Raw genomic sequence first — 20,862 nt, 5'->3', positions numbered from 1 at the left:
GCTGCAGGAAAAATGTGAAGACATCGATAAAGATATGATTGTCGGAAGGACAGACTCAGCATACAGGAAGGTCAAAACAACCTTTGGTGACATTAAAAGCAACGGTGGTAACATTAAGAGTGCAACGGGAATTCCACTGTTAAATGCAGAGGAGAGAGCATATAGGTGGAAAGAATACATCGAAAGCCTCTATGAGGGTGAAGATTTGTCTGATCTGATAGAAGAAGAAACAGGAGTCGATTTAGAAGAGATAGGGGATCCAGTATTAGAATCGGAATTTAAAAGAGCTTTGGCGGACTTACGGTCAAATAAGGCAGAAGGGATAGATAACATCCCTTCAGAATTTCTAAAAGCATTGGGGGAAGTGGCAACAAAACGACTATTCACGTTGGTGTGTAGAATATATGAGTCTGGCGACATACCATCTGACTTTCGGAAAAGCATCATCCACACAATTCCGAAGACGGCAAGAGCTGACAAGTGCGAGAATTATCGCACAATCAGCTTAACAGCTCATGCATCGAAGCTGCTTACAAGAATAATATACAGAAGAATGGAAAAGAAAATTGAGAATGCGCTTGGTGACGATCAGTTTGGCTTTAGGAAAAGTAAAGGGACGAGAGAGGCAATTCTGACGTTACGGCTAATGATGGAAGCAAGGCTAAAGAAAAATCAAGACACTTTCATAGGATTTGTCGACCTGGAAAAAGCGTTCGACAAAATGGTGCAAGCTGTTCGAGATTCTGAAAAAAGTAGGGGTAAGCTATAGGGAGAGACGGGTCATATACAATATGTACAACAACCAAGAGGGAATAATAAGAGTGGACGATCAAGAACTAAGTGCTCGTATTAAGAAGGGTGTAAGACAAGGCTGTAGCCTTTCGTCCCTACTCTTCAATCTGTACATCGAGGAAGCAATGATGGAAATAAAAGAAAGGTTCAGGAGTGGAATTAAAATACAACGTGAAAGGATATCAATGATACGATTCGCTGATGACATTGCTATCCTGAGTGAAAGTGAATAAGAATTAAATGATCTGCGGAACGGAATGAACAGTCTAATGAGTACACAGTATGGTTTGAGAGTAAATCGGAGAAAGACGAAGGTAATGAGAAGTAGTAGAAATGAGAACAGCGAGAAACTTAACATCAGGATTGATGGTCACGAAGTCAATGAAGTTAAGGAATTCTGCTACCTAGGAAGTAAAATAACCAATGACGGACGGAGCAAGGAGGATATCAAAAGCAGACTCGCTATGGCAAAAAAGGCATTTCTGGGCAAGAGAAGTCTACTAATATCAAATACCGGCCTTAATTTGAGGAAGAAATTTCTGAGGATCTACGTTAGGAGTACAGCATTGTATGGTAGTGAAACATGGACTGTGGGAAAACCGGAACAGAAGAGAATCGAAGCATTTGAGATGTGGTGCTATAGACGAATGTTGAAAATTAGTTGGACTGATAAGGTAAGGAATGAGGAGGTTCTACGCAGAATCGGAGAGGAAAGGAATATGTGGAAAACACTGATAAGGAGAAGGGACAAGATGATAGGACATCTGCTAAGACATGAGGGAATGACTTCCATGGTACTACAGAGATTGGAATACGTCAAGCAAATAATTGAGGACGTAGGTTGCAAGTGCTACTCTGAGATGAAGAAGTTAGCACAGGAAAGGAATTCATGGCGGGTCGCATCAAATCAGTCAGTAAACTGATGACCAAAAAAAAAAAAAAAAAAAAAAAAAAAAAAGTAAAATATAGACACAGACAAATGGAAAATGTGTGTCGCACACAAAGATGTGAAAATAGTTAGACAGTTGCGTTCAGTCTAACAGAAATGCCAGTGTGTGACTTATTAAGAGAGATATATGGATAAGTGAGGGGATGAGTGGAAATTGACTCTCAGGTAGTTGGGTACCAGGGGAACGGGTAGATTGTGGGCAGGAAAGAGTTTGTGGTTAGATGACTGGTAAAAGGATGGATGAAGACTGGAGATGGATTTAGTTGCGAACCGTGACTTAGGAAGTGAGTGGAGAGGATTGGAGGGGAAGGGAGCCCTGTCGAAGGGTGTGTGATAGTTATCACCTAGATCTGGCAGGATGAGAATAAATCAGGGTGAATTTCATGGTCACGTAAGGGAAATCGATTAAAGTTTCGTTGGTGGAGGACGTGGAATGTATGGAATTGCAGTGTTGGTGGGGGCGCAGTTTTCTACCACGGCTATCTTTATCTTTCCCCAAATGGTGTGCAGGGAGGATGACTCCTGATAAAACCAATATGACATTTGATTTTCTCGTTTGGTCATTTCGTGAGACATACTGCGGAGGAAGTAATCCCAGGGCCATTAGATAAGTAATGCCACAGATTATTTTATCGGCCAGTCTCGGTTGAAAAAATGTAGACTTTGTTGTGGGATATCGAGAATTATCCCGCTTCAGTCCCTAACGTTACATGAAGCTCCGAAAGATGGCGTCGCTTTACATGACCTCCCAAGTGGCGCCTGTAACGTCCTCCACCAACGAAACTTTAATCGATTTCCCTTACGTGACCATGAAATCCACCCTGATTTATACTCATCCTGCCAGATCATCGAAAATATTTATAAGCGCTTGCCGAAAGTGTACGGTGACCTGTCAATGAACAAAAGAAAGGTGAGTCGTCGGGCGAGGCGTGTGTCATCATCTGAATAAAGTCGCATACAGCTCTCCAATCTCCTGCGTGGCGCCGGCCTCAGACAGCTATGACTTCTACAATGTTGGAACGTGCGAACACTCTCATTTGGCGTGATCGATAGATCACAATCAAACACGTCACTGCACAACTGGACGTCTCTGTATTGCTGACACAATACTAGTTGAGGGTACTCTTACATATGCGCCCATTGGTTTCTTCGCTGCTTAACAGAAAACGAAGGACAATCTCTGGGGAATTTCTCGTGCATTGCAAGGGTGATCGTGAAAATATTTTCTAGAATATCGTCACAGGTGACGACACGTGGGTCAGCCCCTTCGAACTAGAGACAAAACGTCTATCCATGGAGTGGCACCTTAGCACCTCTCCTCCGAAAAACGGTTTAAAGACGCACTCTCAGCAGGTGAAGTCATGGCGACGTTCTTCTGTAACTTTGAAACGGCTGTGTTGTTTGATATCCTCCCTCGAGGTGCAACTCTCAAGTGTGTTGTGATACCCTTAGGAAATTGCAGAAACGGCTTCATCGTGTTCGTCAACACAGAAATGGAAACGAACTTCTTTTTCCCAATGCCAACGCAAGACCTTACACAAGCCCGTGCACTAGAGAGGAGCTAATATCTACGTTGGACTGTTGGACGCCTTCACCGGATAGCCCGGATCTAGCACCTTCAGACTTCCAGCACTCCGCTGAAGGATGCACTGCTCTGGATGCAGTACCTGGATGATGGGGACATTACTGACGCAGCAAGACGTCGGCTCTGACGTCGACCAGTAGAGTGTGTTCCCTCTTGGTTCTTGTACATATTGTATATCACACATATTTCCCTAAAGCTTACTGTGTTTTACTCGAATTTCCAACGTCTTGCACCATTTTACATTAGACCGTTGCGTATGGCCGTAACGCATCAGTGACTGGCGCGTCTGTTACTTCGAGTGGCAGTTCGAATATGCGCACCGTGTTCACACACATACTAGCATGGTCCAAGGTTACCGTGCTGACGCTACCGTCAGCAAGGCGAAAGAACTAGCACTTGGTGAAACGTCCACTAGACTGACACAAGCCTCTTCATTCTTCATCTTGAAGTAGATTGTACTGGAAATTATAACAGGTGGATGCCTATCAGCTCGTGGAGATGGACATGCATGTCGTCCATCAAAACCCGATTGCATAAGCCTTCTGACGCGTAGGATTTTTCGAACGTGAGTTTGCTGGATGCAGTACGTAGACGATGGGATTGTTACCGATGCAGCAAGACGTTGGCTCTGACGCCGACCAGTAGAGTGGTAACGTGCCGCCATACAGATCTGCGAGCAAGGTGGTGTAAGGCCGTCGCGTTGGGTGGAGATTATGCTGAGAAATAGGGTTTTGTAGGCAAAAGAGTGGGGAATAATATCGTGTACTGGAATCCTGAATAAACTCAGCATATTTCTATAAAAAATGTGTTGCATTACTTATTGATCGTCCTTTGTATGTTGCCAGACTCTTCTTGGAACGTACATTGTGGCAGAGAATCGGAGTCTACCTACAGAAGAGCTTATGTTATCGCTCCAAATCCCATCATCAAGTATTGGTAATTACACTCCTGGAAATTGAAATAAGAACACCGTGAATTCATTGTCCCAGCAAGGGGAAACTTTATTGACATATTCCTGGGGTCAGATACATCACATGATCACACTGACAGAACCACAGGCACATAGACACAGGCAACAGAGCATGCACAATGTCGGCACTAGTACAGTGTATATCCACCTTTCGCAGCAATGCAGGCTGCTATTCTCCCATGGAGACGATCGTAGAGATGCTGGATGTAGTCCTGTGGAACGGCTTGCCATGCCATTTCCACCTGGCGCCTCAGTTGGACCAGCGTTCGTGCTGGACGTGCAGACCGCGTGAAACGACGCTTCATCCAGTCCCAAACATGCTCAATGGGGGACAGATCCGGAGATCTTGCTGGCCAGGGTAGTTGACTTACACCTTCTAGAGCACGTTGGGTGGCACGGGATACATGCGGACGTGCATTGTCCTGTTGGAACAGCAAGTTCCCTTGCCGGTCTAGGAATGGTAGAACGATGGGTTCGATGACGGTTTGGATGTACCGTGCACTATTCAGTGTCCCCTCGACGATCACCAGTGGTGTACGGCCAGTGTAGGAGATCGCTCCCCACACCATGATGCCGGGTGTTGGCCCTGTGTGCCTCGGTCGTATGCAGTCCTGATTGCGGCGCTCACCTGCACGGCGCCAAACACGCATACGACCATCATTGGCACCAAGGCAGAAGCGACTCTCATCGCTGAAGACGACACGTCTCCATTCGTCCCTCCATTCACGCCTGTCGCGACACCACTGGAGGCGGGCTGCACGATGTTGGGGCGTGAGCGGAAGACGGCCTAACGGTGTGCGGGACCGTAGCCCAGCTTCATGGAGACGGTTGCGAATGGTCCTCGCCGATACCCCAGGAGCAACAGTGTCCCTAATTTGCTGGGAAGTGGCGGTGCGGTCCCCTACGGCACTGCGTAGGATCCTACGGTCTTGGCGTGCATCCGTGCGTCGCTGCGGTCCGGTCCCAGGTCGACGGGCACGTGCACCTTCCGCCGACCACATCGATGTACTGTGGAGACCTCATGCCCCACGTGTTGAGCAATTCGGCGGTACGTCCACCCGGCCTCCCGCATGCCCACTATACGCCCTCGCTCAAAGTCCGTCAACTGCACATACGGTTCACGTCCACGCTGTCGCGGCATGCTGCCAGTATTAAAGACTGCGATGGAGCTCCGTATGCCACGGCAAACTGGCTGACACTGACGGTGGCGGTGCACAAATGCTGCGCAGCTAGCGCCATTCGACGGCCAACACCGCGGTTCCTGGTGTGTCCGCTGTGCCGTGCGTGTGATCATTGCTTGTACAGCCCTCTCGCAGTGTCCGGAGCAAGTATGGTGGGTCCGACACACCGGTGTCAATGTGTTCTTTTTTCCATTTCCAGGAGTGTATTTACCCACCGATCAGGAATCTTGCAGATCTTCCGTCGATCATGCAAAATGACTGCAACAGATCCTGTATTGTGCAGTTTCTGTCCAGTGTAAATCCTGGTTACTGCGGTACTTTCCACAATCCATCCTCTTACCTTGTTTTAGATCTACACCAGAACCGCTTTCCCTCTGGCCATCCTACCAACACTAATTATCGTATAGCATCATCTGTCATCATCGCAACACGTTCAGTACATTGTAGTCGCTTAAACCTTATTTTTCGCAGGACAGCATGTTGTATCCTGCGGAAGTGTACCTAGGACCACATGTTTTTCTGTCAGTACTTCAGTCTCGTTGCTGACGTTAGAATCACATAAAGCAAAGTGCACCTGAGTCCGCCGTAAGCGGTTCCACTCACTTTCTATAGTTTTTGATGTTCTGTACATTATGTTGAATTTTATCCATCATTTGTACCTATTTCGCGTTCTAAACGTTAAATTGCTGAATAGCATACGAAAGTTACTTGGAAAATATTGAGAATTCTTCAGGTACAGAATTTTTTGGGTGTGAAATGCAATATGTTTTTAGAACTAGTAATATAACACGCGGACAGTTAAACCATACCTCGTCGATTGCGCACCATCTTGTGTCTCGAAACAGGAGGTGGACTTTTACCATGGAACATGCATTCTTGAGGATGAACTGAGTCTCTTTAATGCAATATTTTCACCTGTCTTCAAAACGGTAACTGTTTCTTCTCATTTTCCAGTAGCTGCTGTTTCAAAGTGCATTTAACTGGCAACTGTATTTCAATAATACTTCTGCTTAGTTTGATTTCACCTACGCAGCATTGGCGTGTTTAAGAGTAATAAAGTAACAGACAATTAAATACAATATTGAAAAGATTTTCTTGTTGTACATCGCTTTTTAATTTCGATAGAATATTTGTTTATAAGTACATGGTCATGCTGTACCTTCGAATATGTTTCCAAATTTGAAAAAAAAATGTTTTCTGGTGTATATTTTTAATTTCAGAGAAAGACCCCAGTACATAAAGTAATGCCGTCATTGACAAATGGAATATGAAAGACGCAAAGATCTGAAAAACGCACAAAAGTACAACACTATCCCCTACAATATTGGACTGATTTATCACAGAGTTTATTTCTTTATTTCATTTTTCAATCCCCTCCACCTGTCTTCTTCCATCGCTGGCTCAGAAATCTTTCACTTGACTTTTTAAACACCATCAGTTTTTCTCTGTCGTTCTTGATGATAGTATTTCTGTTGTGACCTGACAAAGCTGCTATCGTCTAGTCGTGATTGTGAATTCTTCGACGGCTATGGGAGATGGCTGATTGGAACAACACAATAGGAAACATTACTTCACATTGTTACAAGAATGTAATTAAATTTATACAGTCCGTTGCCACAGGAATGAGCTGAATAAGTACAACTGCGTTTGAACAGTCACATTTGCTAAAATACAGCTCCACTTGAGACTTGAATAGTACTGTTGCCCTAACTAGATGATGGTGACTGCTTCATCAGAGGTCCCGAACTGGGGCAGAGGCGGTCCATGAGCGGCTCTATAGTTACCTCCGTGTGATAGCGCTAGAGTGCTTCAGCAGCATGTCCCATTCTTCGTTGTGGATTGGGTGTGACATCGCTAATGGCTGCCGTGTCGATGCACGTTGTCAACTTCTGTGTGGCACCGTGCTCTTTGGATGATACTAAAATTGCTATGTGATATAATTGCTGTGGGGCAATTACTTTATTGTATGCTTTAGTTATAAATTTCGTTGAGGTTAACCTCGTTTTCATGATTAGTTTCAGGCTGTTGTATATCTGCACACATTAATGGGTCGTTGGCTTTCCTGTGTTTGGATATTATTCCTCCAATTTCAGTATAATCCCTAAAGATCTCAACTATCTTCAACATCATCTCTCCTACCTGTAAACCCAGATGCCGCAGTCGTTCATCCTTCTGCTTGATTCGATAACTTTTTTTCCTTGTACGGTACTCCATATGTGCACACAAGGGCGCATTTTGTTTTATTTTCAATTGTGCTATTTGTCATACGTGAAGCAAATATATCAGCGTTGCAGTCCATATGGAGTAAGGAGCAAGTGGTGGGTTCCCATGCTGGCTACCAGAGGCAGTTAGCCATCTGGCGCTTTCGCAGACAGTGAGATAAAGCGATCATGCAGAAATCGCTCGTGATGTCAGGAAAAGAGATATGTAGAGAAAGTCCATTTAGTCTAGCGCAAATCAAGTAAGTGTTGGTAATAAATATTTACTAGCGAAAATTACCTTTTGCTACTCAGACATTAGGAGGAGTCTACACCTCATGAATATAATCTTTCAGTAATTTTAAAATGTTGGGAAACGTTGATATTAATAAATAAATGAATAACTTTGGCATAACCAAATATGTATGATCTTACACCTACGATACCAATTGTACCCTCAGCTTAGAGACTTACTGCGCCATAGTCGGCACTTGTCGATAGGATGTCTGTAGATCTAGTCATGATGTAGACTATGCCGTTAATAGTTAGGCTACAATCAGAGTGGTCAAGTTCATATTACGATGTGTTTTAAATAAACTCACCATTATGGCAACCTGTGCAAAAATTATTTGCCCAAAAACTTCTTCCCACGCCATTACTTAAAACATAGACAGTAGTGGTGCACTTTCAGAATCTGGCAGCGCTGCAACGGTTCTGTAGGGGAACTTACAGCTACGAGAGCATCTCCACATAACAGGTAGCAAGAATTGCTAAGAGGCGGCTTACTAAGTCAGTTCAAGGACAGACTGGCTTTATTATTGCAAAACTCGGGTGGGAAAGCGTGGTCAGTATACTGTGCGCCCCTTATACCAACAACTATGGACTCACCGGCTAAACTGAAGCATTTATAAAGGTTTACTACGAGTAGATGGTTCTTGTATCTTCTGGGTTGATTCTCAATCACACCTTCCCTATACTACTGCTCAGTTCGTCCACAGTTCTTTTCTTGACTCCGAAAAAGCTAAACCGTTTTCTAATCTGGAGTACAATTTTTCAAGATTTGTGCATCACCTTCTCACATCCCAATCAAAGCCCCCCCCCACTTATCTTGAAATTCCTCCTTCATAATATTAGCTTTTGTGTCTGTTGTAGACCCTTTTACGAGCTTCTCAGCCACTTCAAAGCATGTTGTACAGACTCACTTTATGGATTTTACCGCATGCCTTTGAAAACTCTTCAGTTGTGATGAATACTGATTTGGTTAATTCCCAATATCTGTCTCAAGGTAAACATTTGGTCAACTGTAGTTAGTTCTGTCTGAAATCTGCTTGGTACATTACTATTTTCTCGGTGTAAAGCTTAAGTTTTTCCCACATTTATCAAATACCTTGTAGCTCTTATTCAGCCTTTAGATCCCTCTACATTTATTGCAATCTCTTTCCCTGTCTTCTTAGCTATTTGCCCAATTTCTTCCATTCTGTTGGTATCTTTTCGTTCGCCCATATCATTTTGATTACTTTGGTGAGCTCTTCAAAGTCGTTCTCCTCACACTGCGTACTTATCTCTTAAGTTATCTGATCTTCTCCTGTCGCCTTACTCTTCTTCAGACTATTTATTCCGTTTCTCGCATACTCTTCAGTACCGTTCACCGTTTCTTGGTTTTTCCTTGTTCAGTTTGCTGATAGGTCTCTTCTGGATAAACAGAACAAAACATGAAACAGTTGTTAATGAATACAATGTTATAAGCACTGTTACATCCAAGTATCTGTAGCATCATTTTTATTCCAGCTGGTTGACATAATGACTCACTGGATCCGCCACTGTAGTAAATAACTCGGATCGAATTACAGCAACAGTTGTAGTTTTATTTTTTAAGAAACGGTCTGAATTTGTAAACCTTCACTTCGTTAAGTCGGCTTATGCCTAATGATTACACAGTTAAGAGATCCTATACTGTTTGGTTTCGGAAAGTTGGCTGTACTATATTTTTCGGCGTTACGATCTAACTATAGTATTACTATCATGCAGGTATGTTGTAGAAATTTGTCTGAATAGTGCTAAAATTAGTGTCGGATAAAATACCTCGTAGATAACCGAGTCACCGACGAATTGTCTGAGATTTCAGGTAACACTATAGATCAGGTCATTAAGTTGTTATGTCTCCATCACTGATCCGTGCTGCACATCGGAAGTTATCTGTGAGTCATTGGGTAACTACCTGTATGGCAATGTGGTGCGACCGCCATTCAAACAGTCATTTTACTTCAGATCTACCATCTCCATCTTTCTTCATACGGCCATGTCCTACGCTGAAAACCCTCAAAATATTCGGTTTCCGATCGTGATTGCCCTGATACACACAAATGTTTTCCACATAATGTTGGTTTTAGTGTTATTTGGCTTGCTCGTTATTAGTGGCGATCACTTGCTTTAAATCTCCCACTGTACTGCTTCTACAGATCTGCGGCGTTTGCCAACTGGCAAGACGCAGCCACCTGTCCCTTGAGAAATAGACAGCTGTGCGCTGGAAAAGGGGCAGTGCTTTTCTCAAGGGAGTAACAGCAACTTGGCGGTGGACGCTTCGCTTTGTCTGGGCCGAGTAAGCAACTACGAATGGGACGTGCGGGGGTGCGGGGAGCGTCCGAGAGATTCCCGGCCCAGAGAATGTGTTCGGCCCGTCACTTACGAATTCCTATGGCCTCGGTACAGAGTGACAGATAGAGGCTATCATTCGCACATTACTGCTATAATTGATTTTCAGCGTTTTCTTTAACACCTTGGTCTTTGGTATACTTTTCAAATTCTTTCCGCCGATTGTCAAGGTTATCGTCGACCGAACTGCTGCTGATTTCAAAAGTTGGCAAAGTCCATCTGTTCCACGACAGTCCAAGATTGAGGGTTGAGTAACAGTTTTTTATAACGTCAACTTCACACTGTTTCTATTTCTAAATTTTTAGAGCTTTATTATAACCTTTTTGCATTTCGAAAGTGTTGCGACATTATTTGTACTGACTGGTCTAAAAATAAACTTGCATTATGGTTCACTAAATGCACGTGGTCAAACCCGAAATCAGCTTCCCACTCCCCATCTCAACCAAGTCAGTTAGATTTATCTCCAGCTGTTTTCTGCGAATCACTCAGCAGTTAGTGCTGGAGACATTTTATGTTGCATAGTAGAAGGGTCAGTTTATATTCTCCTTGAGAAATAATTTAATCTGCTTTCTATCTAATACCTGATCCACAGGTTACCCAGATATCATAAAGCTGTTCAAACACCAATTTCTATGTCTTCATAACGTAGGTAGATGTGATTTACAAGCACAGCTGAAAGCACTACGGGTTCCAGCAAAGCGTTAAGTCAACGGAGCTAATAAAAACGAAACATTGGTCTGTAAGCAATTATCCTCGTAATTGTCTGTTTGCAATACCTGGAATTAATTTCACGTATTGTAATAATCGACGTTCTCTGGTATATTAACATGAGTTAAACATAAGGTAATTGCACTGAATGTGCAGAATTTAATATTGGTATCTCTTCGTTACGACTACGTAACTAGGCAAATTATCTTTATATCTGCTGTTGGCGGCAGACACGGCTTCGCGTAATGACAATCTATGAAAGGCCACATTACGGTTACCTAATTAGCACGCAAACAACGCCACAATCAGTCGTAAAGGTGCTACTGCTGATCTACGTAAGATTGTTGCTCTCCCTTTCGACTCAGTTTCTTATTTCACTGAGAACAACACTTACATTTGAAAAATGTTATGAAGAGCGCAGAATGGGAGCTCTAGGTTCGTTATGCTGACGTGCAACTGTTTTCTCAGTGCAATAATGTTTACGTTGGTGCTAAAAACTGGAGGTATCATTAGAGATGAAGAATGAATAAAAGAAATTGCGATTTATACTACAAAACACAGATCTTCTTTGGATGACAATAGGGCAAGAATCTGTCTCTGGTCTAACTAAGCTTTCAGTTAAATTTCTATCTGAACGTTCTCCCTTCTTATTAGATTACGTGAATTTCTCTTAATCATCCGACGCCCTTATCCTCAGTGACTAGAGGAACACCTTTATTTGCGAATATGAAGATACTATATACATGCAATAAGTATCTGTGCTGTAATAGCACATGTTATATCCACAGTGGTAGGTAATGACAACAAATGGCAGTTAACTTCGCCAAATTTACTGAGAAATAATTAACCACCACACATATAAAATGTTAGGATGATAAGAATATGAAGGAGACCTTAAAGGAAAATAACAATTATGAACGGCTACTCTTAAAGTCAGTCGTATAAAAGCTGTGGAAGTCTGTAAACGTCTTGATCCGATCGGTATAGTGATTGTCTTGCCTTAGCAGAAATGAACTAAGTAATGTGAAGGTAACTTGATAACTACCAAGCTGTATGACCTTAAAGGATACTGAAAAGTCAAATTGCGCTCCAACTGCCGATATGCCAAGAATGTCGATATGAGACACTTTACAAGCGCCCATTAGTGATGTCGCAGCAATTAATGACACAGAAGATAGGCTCGTCGGTTACTGAAAGTTGACGAACGGTCTTAAACGGTTAGTAAGCTAAACTCTGAGATTAGCAATTCTTAATTTCTCTCTCTGTAACATATCTAAGGCATCTAGTTTTACGGAGTTCATGGTACAATCAAATAATGTGTAATGTCGCATATCACCAGTAGAATGCAGAAAATTGTACTGAATAATTCAACCAATGTAATTATGGCAGATTCTTGTGGCGTATCACTTTTGGGGTTTGACAAATTTCAAACTTATGTCCAGTATTGTTTCTCATATATGTAAAATACCTTACATCTAAAGTACAACGAGCAGAATTGGTTCCTTATGCACATGAAGCTAGGACTGCAAGCAGCCAAAACATATATACTGACGCGGAGGAAAGCTTGACATATGTTCTTGAAAGTAATATTGAGTGCTTTTCTGTGAATGGTCAGCGTCTCTTTTTCAGAAAGACACGACATATTCATTTCTGCACTTCTAGAGGTATTATGCCACTGATAAGTGTAACACAAGGTGAGGAATTTATACATGTAACTCAGGCGTAAGCCTCAAAAATTTTGGTTCTATATTGATGAGAATTTGGAGTGAAAAAAAATCGGAATTCCTAAAACACCTTATTCCAGCCACATTTACACTTTGAATCATTGCTAATCTTGTGTATTTGATTCAGTAATGTCATATGGAATAATTTCCGAAGTATTTCTACTTCATTGCTTCAAAAAACATGGTCTTCATTGCTCAAAAACGTGCTGTACGAATTTCATTCTGTTTAAGGAGTTAAGTATCCTCAGTACTGCCTCACAATATCCCACAGATGTTCAAAAAGGATAATAATGTACATAATTACAATATTAGGAGGAAAGTGACATCAATTACACACCTAAGTGTTGTTTTTAGCGCAAGAAAGAATGCACAGTGCTGCTACTAGTATTTTTTGTCACGTACCCAATAACACAAAATATGACAGAGATCGAAGTTAAATTTGAAAAGAAATGTAAAAAAAAAATTCTCCTCTACAGTTCATCTATTTCGTGAAAGAATTTAAATTTTTGAAATGTGTACGAGGTGATGAGTACGAATTAATAACTTAATCCTGCATTTCAGGGAAAATAAACCTGTAAATCCCATCATATAGCCATATTTACGTATGAATGTGTAATGTGGATGTAACATGACTAGCTGAAAGTAACTGCTATTAACCACGCGTTTAATCCATGGAACATGACACTACCTAACTTCGTCGTACACATGGCATACGTGTGGTCCCATTGCAGCATCGCTCGATAATTGGCTCGAGTTCCGTCTGGAATATGACTGTGGCTCTTAAATATGTTCCCTAGATTCATGGTTTGACGACACGAATGCTGAGTGTGAATCTGATAATGCATGAAATGTAAATACAATAGTGTTGCATTTCAAAACGATTACTCCAGTGTATGGATCATAACCCAAATGAAAAATTTTTTGTAAAAAGTACCGCAGGTGCTTTATAGTTCTAACTGCTGCACAGAGGACCACATGAGTCGCAACCATAGGCAGGTAAGTATTCTGAGAAATTCATAACCCCCTTCACAAGTTTATACAAATAGAGCTTTGCTAAAGGAGACCTTTACAGACGTCCTTGTCATTGTGGCGATATCGTTAGTAACGAGAGAGTGAGTCAGGTAACAACGCGAAAAGATGACGGGAATATATTACAGGCATTTAAACATTAAGTCGAAGTTCATAACAGCAGCCATCGCAGTGATTCATCAAAGTTCAGGTGGTGATCAGAGTTTCTTGCTGTATGGACAAACCTAAATTGCTCCTGGATATTAAACAACGTGGCGCTCGAGTGTTTCCTTGGCCAAAAGATGCAGACTGACGTAGTCGGTATCTCCAGATGGTTTCCTTACATTTTCTCAAGTGACAGACGGTGCCCTTCAGTACGGTGTCCATTTGATTCAATCCCATTCGATGTTTCTCTGAATAAGACAGAGCCCTGGTATCCGTAGCTATCTTGTCTTAGGGTCAACAGCTGTTCCACTTGTGAAACTGTTATAATGTGATATGGGCAGATGGACGACGTTGAGAAATAAAAATTTAACAATGACATTGTGAGGGATTACTGAAAAAATAGACCACGGTATAAGCTAGAAGCGTGTATTTATCTGTTTTCTGTCAGATATCGTGTAGCTACCGCCGCATCTACCTAGACCCAGGAGTCATTCTACTTAAATAACATTTGAAACAAGATACATATATCGCTGTATACGACCCCTGCCTATATTGTGGAATATTCTCAGTGACCTCCCATCAGATTTGTAATTTCTGGCACCTTATATCTGTACATATCACTTTATACCTGTTTCATACGCGAAAAATTAGAAAGATGTAGATATGATTCAATTTCCTGCTGTAGGTGGAGTAGGAATAACGTCCCTCAGCAAAAACGACAGTATTTGAACTGTTGCTAGTATTACCTGTTGTTTCAACCTTCGTAATTGTTAAATTCTGTATAAACACAAAGACCAGTGTTTTTCGTGCGTAACTGTACCTGCAATAGATGTAACTGCTCGTTGTTGTCTTTAAGTACGATGGTGGATACACAAAGGGCTATGGGACATTAGGCGGTGACAGAACCAAACAGAACTAATGTGAAGCTAGGCTACCACTATTACGAAACGTTTACTAGAAAACGGGTTCTTCGTTAGGCTCCGTCTACCGCCTAGTCACTGTAGTGTTAACCTCTGGTTATGGAGCGAAACACAATTGGTGAGACAGGCGTGAGGTTGAGTTGTGTAAACTTGTGTTTAGAAAAAAAAGGCTAGCTGATGTCAGTGACGGTAAGCCGCAGGTACGACGTCGTCCATGAGAGTGGCCACTGAGGGGGTGTATATGGAGTAACGGCAGGTCTACACCCATTTTTGGGGAACCATGAGCAACAATGACTGTGCACAACTGTAATTGTTAAGAGAACACTGAACAGTGTAGGGTACGTCCATAACATTATATGGTGAGTTCTGTTGCCGTTGCTACAGCGTCAAGAGGATGTGCATTGTGCCCTTCCAGAAAGACAACGGTCCCTTCCACACTTTTCGGGTACCCAAATCTTTCGTAAACATTTGCCGATCCTCCGAGCAAGGACGATCACTACGCCTAACTTACGATGGGTATGCGTTGGAATTGATGTTTTATTGCCATGATAACATGGAACTCTATATACGGGCAAATAAGTCTTCGTGTATATCATGATAGTCAAATTATGAGACTGAAGCTGATAGGAAAGTGGTCTTATGTATAGCATTCGGCATCATTATATTCAGAAAATGTGTTACACTGGTTGTTCATCGCTTACGAACGTAAAACTGTTTTGAACGGTGGTGAGCGAGGATTTGTGTGTAGAAGCCCAAGTCAACAGAAGAAATGCCATGGCCACAAGCCTTGACTTTTTTTTTTTTTTTACTTAGACGAGGACTGCACTGATTTCATTAAAGACGCAAATAAATCACATAATTTTCAAAAATATGCTGGAAAATGCAGCCAGGGATTTACAGTGAGTTGATAATACACCCAGCAAGAAGTCGGCGCCAACCAATATCACCGAGGTGCCGCCTCAAACGACTTTCGTCCAAGTTTGCGCAGCCACTGGTCGCACTACAGCTTCCAGAAAGACGCTCTTTAGATAACGTATAACAATTTTACGTGAGAAACTGGGCGATTCCTATTGATATTCTGAAGCACCAAAGGCTAACGAAATATGTGCACACCAGTAATACAAGGAATTCTTCAGTGTGATAATTTCACAAATATAAAAAAATGGAGCAGAAAACCGGTAAATAAAAGAATAAAATAGTACTCTGCAGTTTAAATAGGGCAACTACTAGCTAGTAATAATTCAAGAACTTTGTGAAAACCCTAAAGACGTTTAATTTAAAATAATTGGCTACGAAATACCTTCCGGACTCAGAATTGCAGCAACAACAACATTCTTAAAGTAGAGGAGAGGAAGGGGTAGTAAGGGATAGGAAGAGAGAGAGGGGGGAGGGAGAGTAGGTGATGGACAGAGGGTTTGTAGGAGATGGGGAGAGAGGATGGAGGAGATGAAGGGAGGAAATTGACAGATAAGAACGAAGATATGGACAGAAAGAGTCTGGTGGGACACAAAGTGGTGAGGGGTAAGAGAGAGAAAGTGGAGGAGATAGACTGAGAGAAGGGTGAGATTGAGTTTGAGAGAGCGTGGGGGGGGGGGGGGGAGGAGGAGGAGATAAGAAAGGAGGAGTAGGAGATGGACAGAGAGAGGGGTGAAGAGGAAATGGATGGAGAGCGGAAGCAGAAGGAGATGGACAGAGTGAGGGGGTGAAGGAGGCAGAGAGAGAGAGAAGGGATGAGAAGGAGCGAGAGGGGGGTGGGAGGAGGGGATGGAAAGCGAGTGAGGGGAGAAAACGTTGTGTGCAATATATGTGACATAAATGCGTAGACGTGTAAACGTGCAGATAAAAAGGTACTTGCATATAACTTTAAAAGTTAAGAACCCTTTGTGGTGATATATTGTGTGTAGCCTTCTACGAAAGGGAAACGTGAATGTTAAACAGTTCGGACATGAGAAGAACAGAAACCTTTGACTTGTAGTGTCACAGAAGAAAGGTATGGTACAACGAGATCAGCAAAAGGGATGTTGATAGTACATTGTACAACTTGAGACATCGAGAAATCTGTCAGCTTTGTAAAGGTGTGTTAGTGTATTGGCCGAGACGGACAGGGAGTAAAAATTGTGGAATGAGACCAAGGCTTGACACCAAAAGTTTTTAAATAGATGCAGGTTGCAGTAATAGTGATGCAGAGGTGAAGGGACTTCCACCGGATAGACTAGCGTGGAGAGCTGCTTCTAACCAGTACATGGACTGAAGCCCACAACAACTTCCACGCCAGTCCACAGGTTCTATGGAAATCTGTGGCACAGCTTTCCACGGCTACCACATGGAGATTCATTCTATGACCATTTTGACTACAGAGTATTTTCTCCATGGTGAAACTCGAGACATCCGAGAGCAGTACGAACAAAGGTACTGCAGCTTCCATTGGTTCTAATGATCAATTCGTATACAATGTGTTTGTAGCTCGTTTTTGTCTGCATCGTTATTAATATAACATATTGCTTTTCCAGTTTTCTACTATTATGGAATATTTCAAAGCAATGGAAATTTGACGAATAAAAATTAGTCGTTTTTAAAAAAACGTTTATGTAGACACCAAAAATTTTAGCAGTTCTTCTATGGCTGTTTGACACGTCCGTTTCTCTACCCGTCATTTAAAAGAAATAAACAAATTCCTGTTATAACCGAGACCAATCAGATACCGAAGAACATCGTGTATTGAGAATCGGTTTTAACGGGTTGCCTTTTTCCGTCACTACTCATCAGTAATAAATTGTGAGGCGTTCTACAACTAACGGAACACAAGAGGGAAAATTTAAAACATATACAAAAGGAGAGGAAACTGCATTAGATGGTTCGTGCTACATGTAGGTATAGTACTCTAACGCACTAAATCACTGACTGGCAACGCCAAGAATTAATTAAGTGCCACCGTTAGAATAATTATCATCTTTGAGCTCAGAATTGTAAACCTACATATACATATGGTGAAGTGTCCAACACCAGAAGAGTGTTGTCTTTACTTCTGACACTGTCTTTTTTGCAGAGGGAGCCATGTACCAGAGTTTATTATTCTTTTTGCTACATAAGAACCATGTGCTGTCCATGTATCAGGACGCTATGTTATGAGTGTTCACACATTATTCCTTTAGTGATAAATTACCTACCCTTAAACGTCTGATGCTGTAAAACTTCCCAATACCTTCGCATCCAGTACCTACACTAAAGTAAAAATGTTTCTTGTTCTTAAAATCTGTATGTACATATAAACCAACCAGATATAGAAATGAGATCTTTGGCCTTTTTTTTTGTTTCAGTAATTTGTTTCAAGCTGTCTCTTACGCAAGGAAATTAATCATCGCTTTAATACAGCTTCATGTGTAGATTGCCAAACTACATCTAAATTCACTGCGCAATGTACAATCCATTGAATAAATCAAAAAAAGTTCATTTTTCTATGTGCTGGTTACACTGACATTTCATTTAAGAAACTACACACAGAAAATAATTCTTACTTTAGTATGCTAATTGATTTTATTAAGTATGTCAAAATTATTTACGTAATGAAATGCAAAAAAATTAAAACATTTACCGAGGTTTAATTTTTTTTACTGAATGTATCTCTTCAGGTCATGGTGAGGGTATAGCTTCTTATCCCCTTTTTAACAGCCACCCTCTTCGACCATGAGATGGAATATTTGGTGTACTCTTATGGGATATAACTTCTGTGTGATATTCGTAGCCATAGGTGATTCTAGCTTATCTGAGAAAACTGCATTCTGTGTTAACACACTGGATATCCCAACTAGTTATCATTTATTTAGACATCTTGATTCAGGCACTTTTTCTTTATTGTAAGCCAAATTGTACTGCACGTCGTCATACAAATGAACTGGATGTTGTGATCGCACAGAATGAGGCAGATGGCCGCCTGTATACGGTACCCTGGTTTTTATACTCCTGTTTCTTGGCAGAATTTGTCATGCTAGGTGCTAGTTTTTAGTAAATCTAAAACTATAATTCCATCACCGGCGGTAAAATAGAATTCCCCATATGAAAAGTCGATCTTAGCGTTTAATTTCCATAAAAAACCATTGCAGTTATGCAGTTCACGGTTAACACGGTCACAATCAGAAGTGTGAAACTTGTGGTTCTGTTTCCTAAATTTATCATAAGCTGTGGCTGCACTTCATCACCTAGGGATTTGGCGACAATATTACCGAAAATCCTGAAATTTTGGACCAAGAAGGTAAATTTCGCAAGTGTTTCTCGTTCGAGTGTCGACTGTGATAGTTGCCGATATCCTTTCTAAAGTAGTACTGACAGCTGGTTAAACTAATTCCATACTCTGCTCCTTGCATATGTCAAGATCATTGGAGAGCTCTACACTTATGTCGCTACCCTCACTATATCATAACACACGTAACCATTCACTACCACTGCTCCCCCATTCCATTCATTGACCTGCATTTCGTGGTCGAATGTGGTCACGGTTATTTTTTGCAGACTATTAATAATTGGAGTGGTGTAACTGGGGGAACGGGGGGGGGGGGGGGGCGGGCAGTGCTTCTCCTCCACCTCAATTGCTCAATTGCTCTTACGATGTTCGATGTTGTTTTGAGGCTGCCAATGTTGTGTAACGTTGGGGACTTGTATTTGACAATCACTTTCTGAATATTTCTGGTGAATTAAGTAAAAACTAGTTTTCTCAGAGAATCATATAACTCTCTTGGAAAAAGCCTTTCCGAGACATGTCTGAAATACTCCTCTGTGATACTGACAAGGATGAGGATTGAGTCAATAATGAAATCAATAAAGAATAAGTAAGGACTCTCATGGATATGATGGAGTATCTAGCGGAATATTACAGTGGCGCACATGTTAGTCCTGTACTTAGCCAAATTTCAAATTTTTCGTTTCAAATAATCAGTTTCTTCAACGATTAAATTGCTCCGTAGTAAAGCGGCTTCCTAAAAAGGGAGAAAGGGATAATGCAGACAATTTAGACCTGTTTCTGTGCCATGAGTGTTTGCTAAAGCTATTGAAAAGTGTGCACGTATGGATAATTCATCATTGTATTTCACATAATTTGCTACCAAATGTACAGTTGGGTGTTAGAAATGATTTCACAACTGAAAATGCTATATTATCTTTTCTCTGTGAGATACTGTATGGATTAAATAACTGGCATCTTTTTCTTCTTTAACTGGAGGGTAAGATTGTGTTGATCCCAAAATATTGCTCTAGAAGTTTGACCATTGTCGGATATAGGTAGTAGTTCACATTTGGTTCACCTCTTACTTTAATATCGGACAGCAAAAGCCACCTTCACAGTATTGATAGTGGCTATGGTGTGGGTTCCGAGTGGAGCACGGTAAAATGACGAAAGGGGGGGGGGGGGAGGAGCAACGGATCAGTGTTCGGTTCACCCTTATTCCTTATTTATTGGGTGACAATTATTAAACCATATGAAATAAAATCGTCGTAACTTCTGAGCAGTTTTTGTTTGGACGTTCAAACTGTACTGTTGGCTGCGGGACATGATGGGAATTAGTGTGCGTGCGGTTAGGTTTAACCCACTTGCATCTGAATGGGTTCGTCAGAAAGCAAAATTGGAGCGTTTGGGGGACTGGGGATCCACATTTCACAATCGAGAAGTCCCTTCATCTTCAACGGGTTACTGTGTGGTGTGTGACGTCCAGTCAAGGAATAAACGGTGCTACGTTCCTTGATGGTACGGTGACTCCCAAACGGTACGTGAAGGTTTTGGAAGATGATTTCATCCTCATTTTACTGATTGTCCCTGATTTCGATAACATCTGGTTCATGCATGACGTACCTCGACCACATCGAAACAGAGGGGTGGTTGATGTACTGCAGGAGCACTTTGGGGACCGCATTCTGGCCCTTGCGTACACAGAGGCCACTGGCATGGGCCTCGATTGGCCGCCATATGCTCAGGGTCTGACACATGCGACTCCTTTGTGGGGCTGTATTAAGACAAGGTGTA

The sequence above is a fragment of the Schistocerca nitens genome, chromosome 6 (assembly GCF_023898315.1).
Source record: "Schistocerca nitens isolate TAMUIC-IGC-003100 chromosome 6, iqSchNite1.1, whole genome shotgun sequence".
NCBI lineage: Eukaryota > Metazoa > Arthropoda > Insecta > Orthoptera > Acrididae > Schistocerca > Schistocerca nitens.
The sequence above is the reverse complement of the archived record's forward strand: the minus strand, read 5'-3'. Positions refer to the sequence as shown.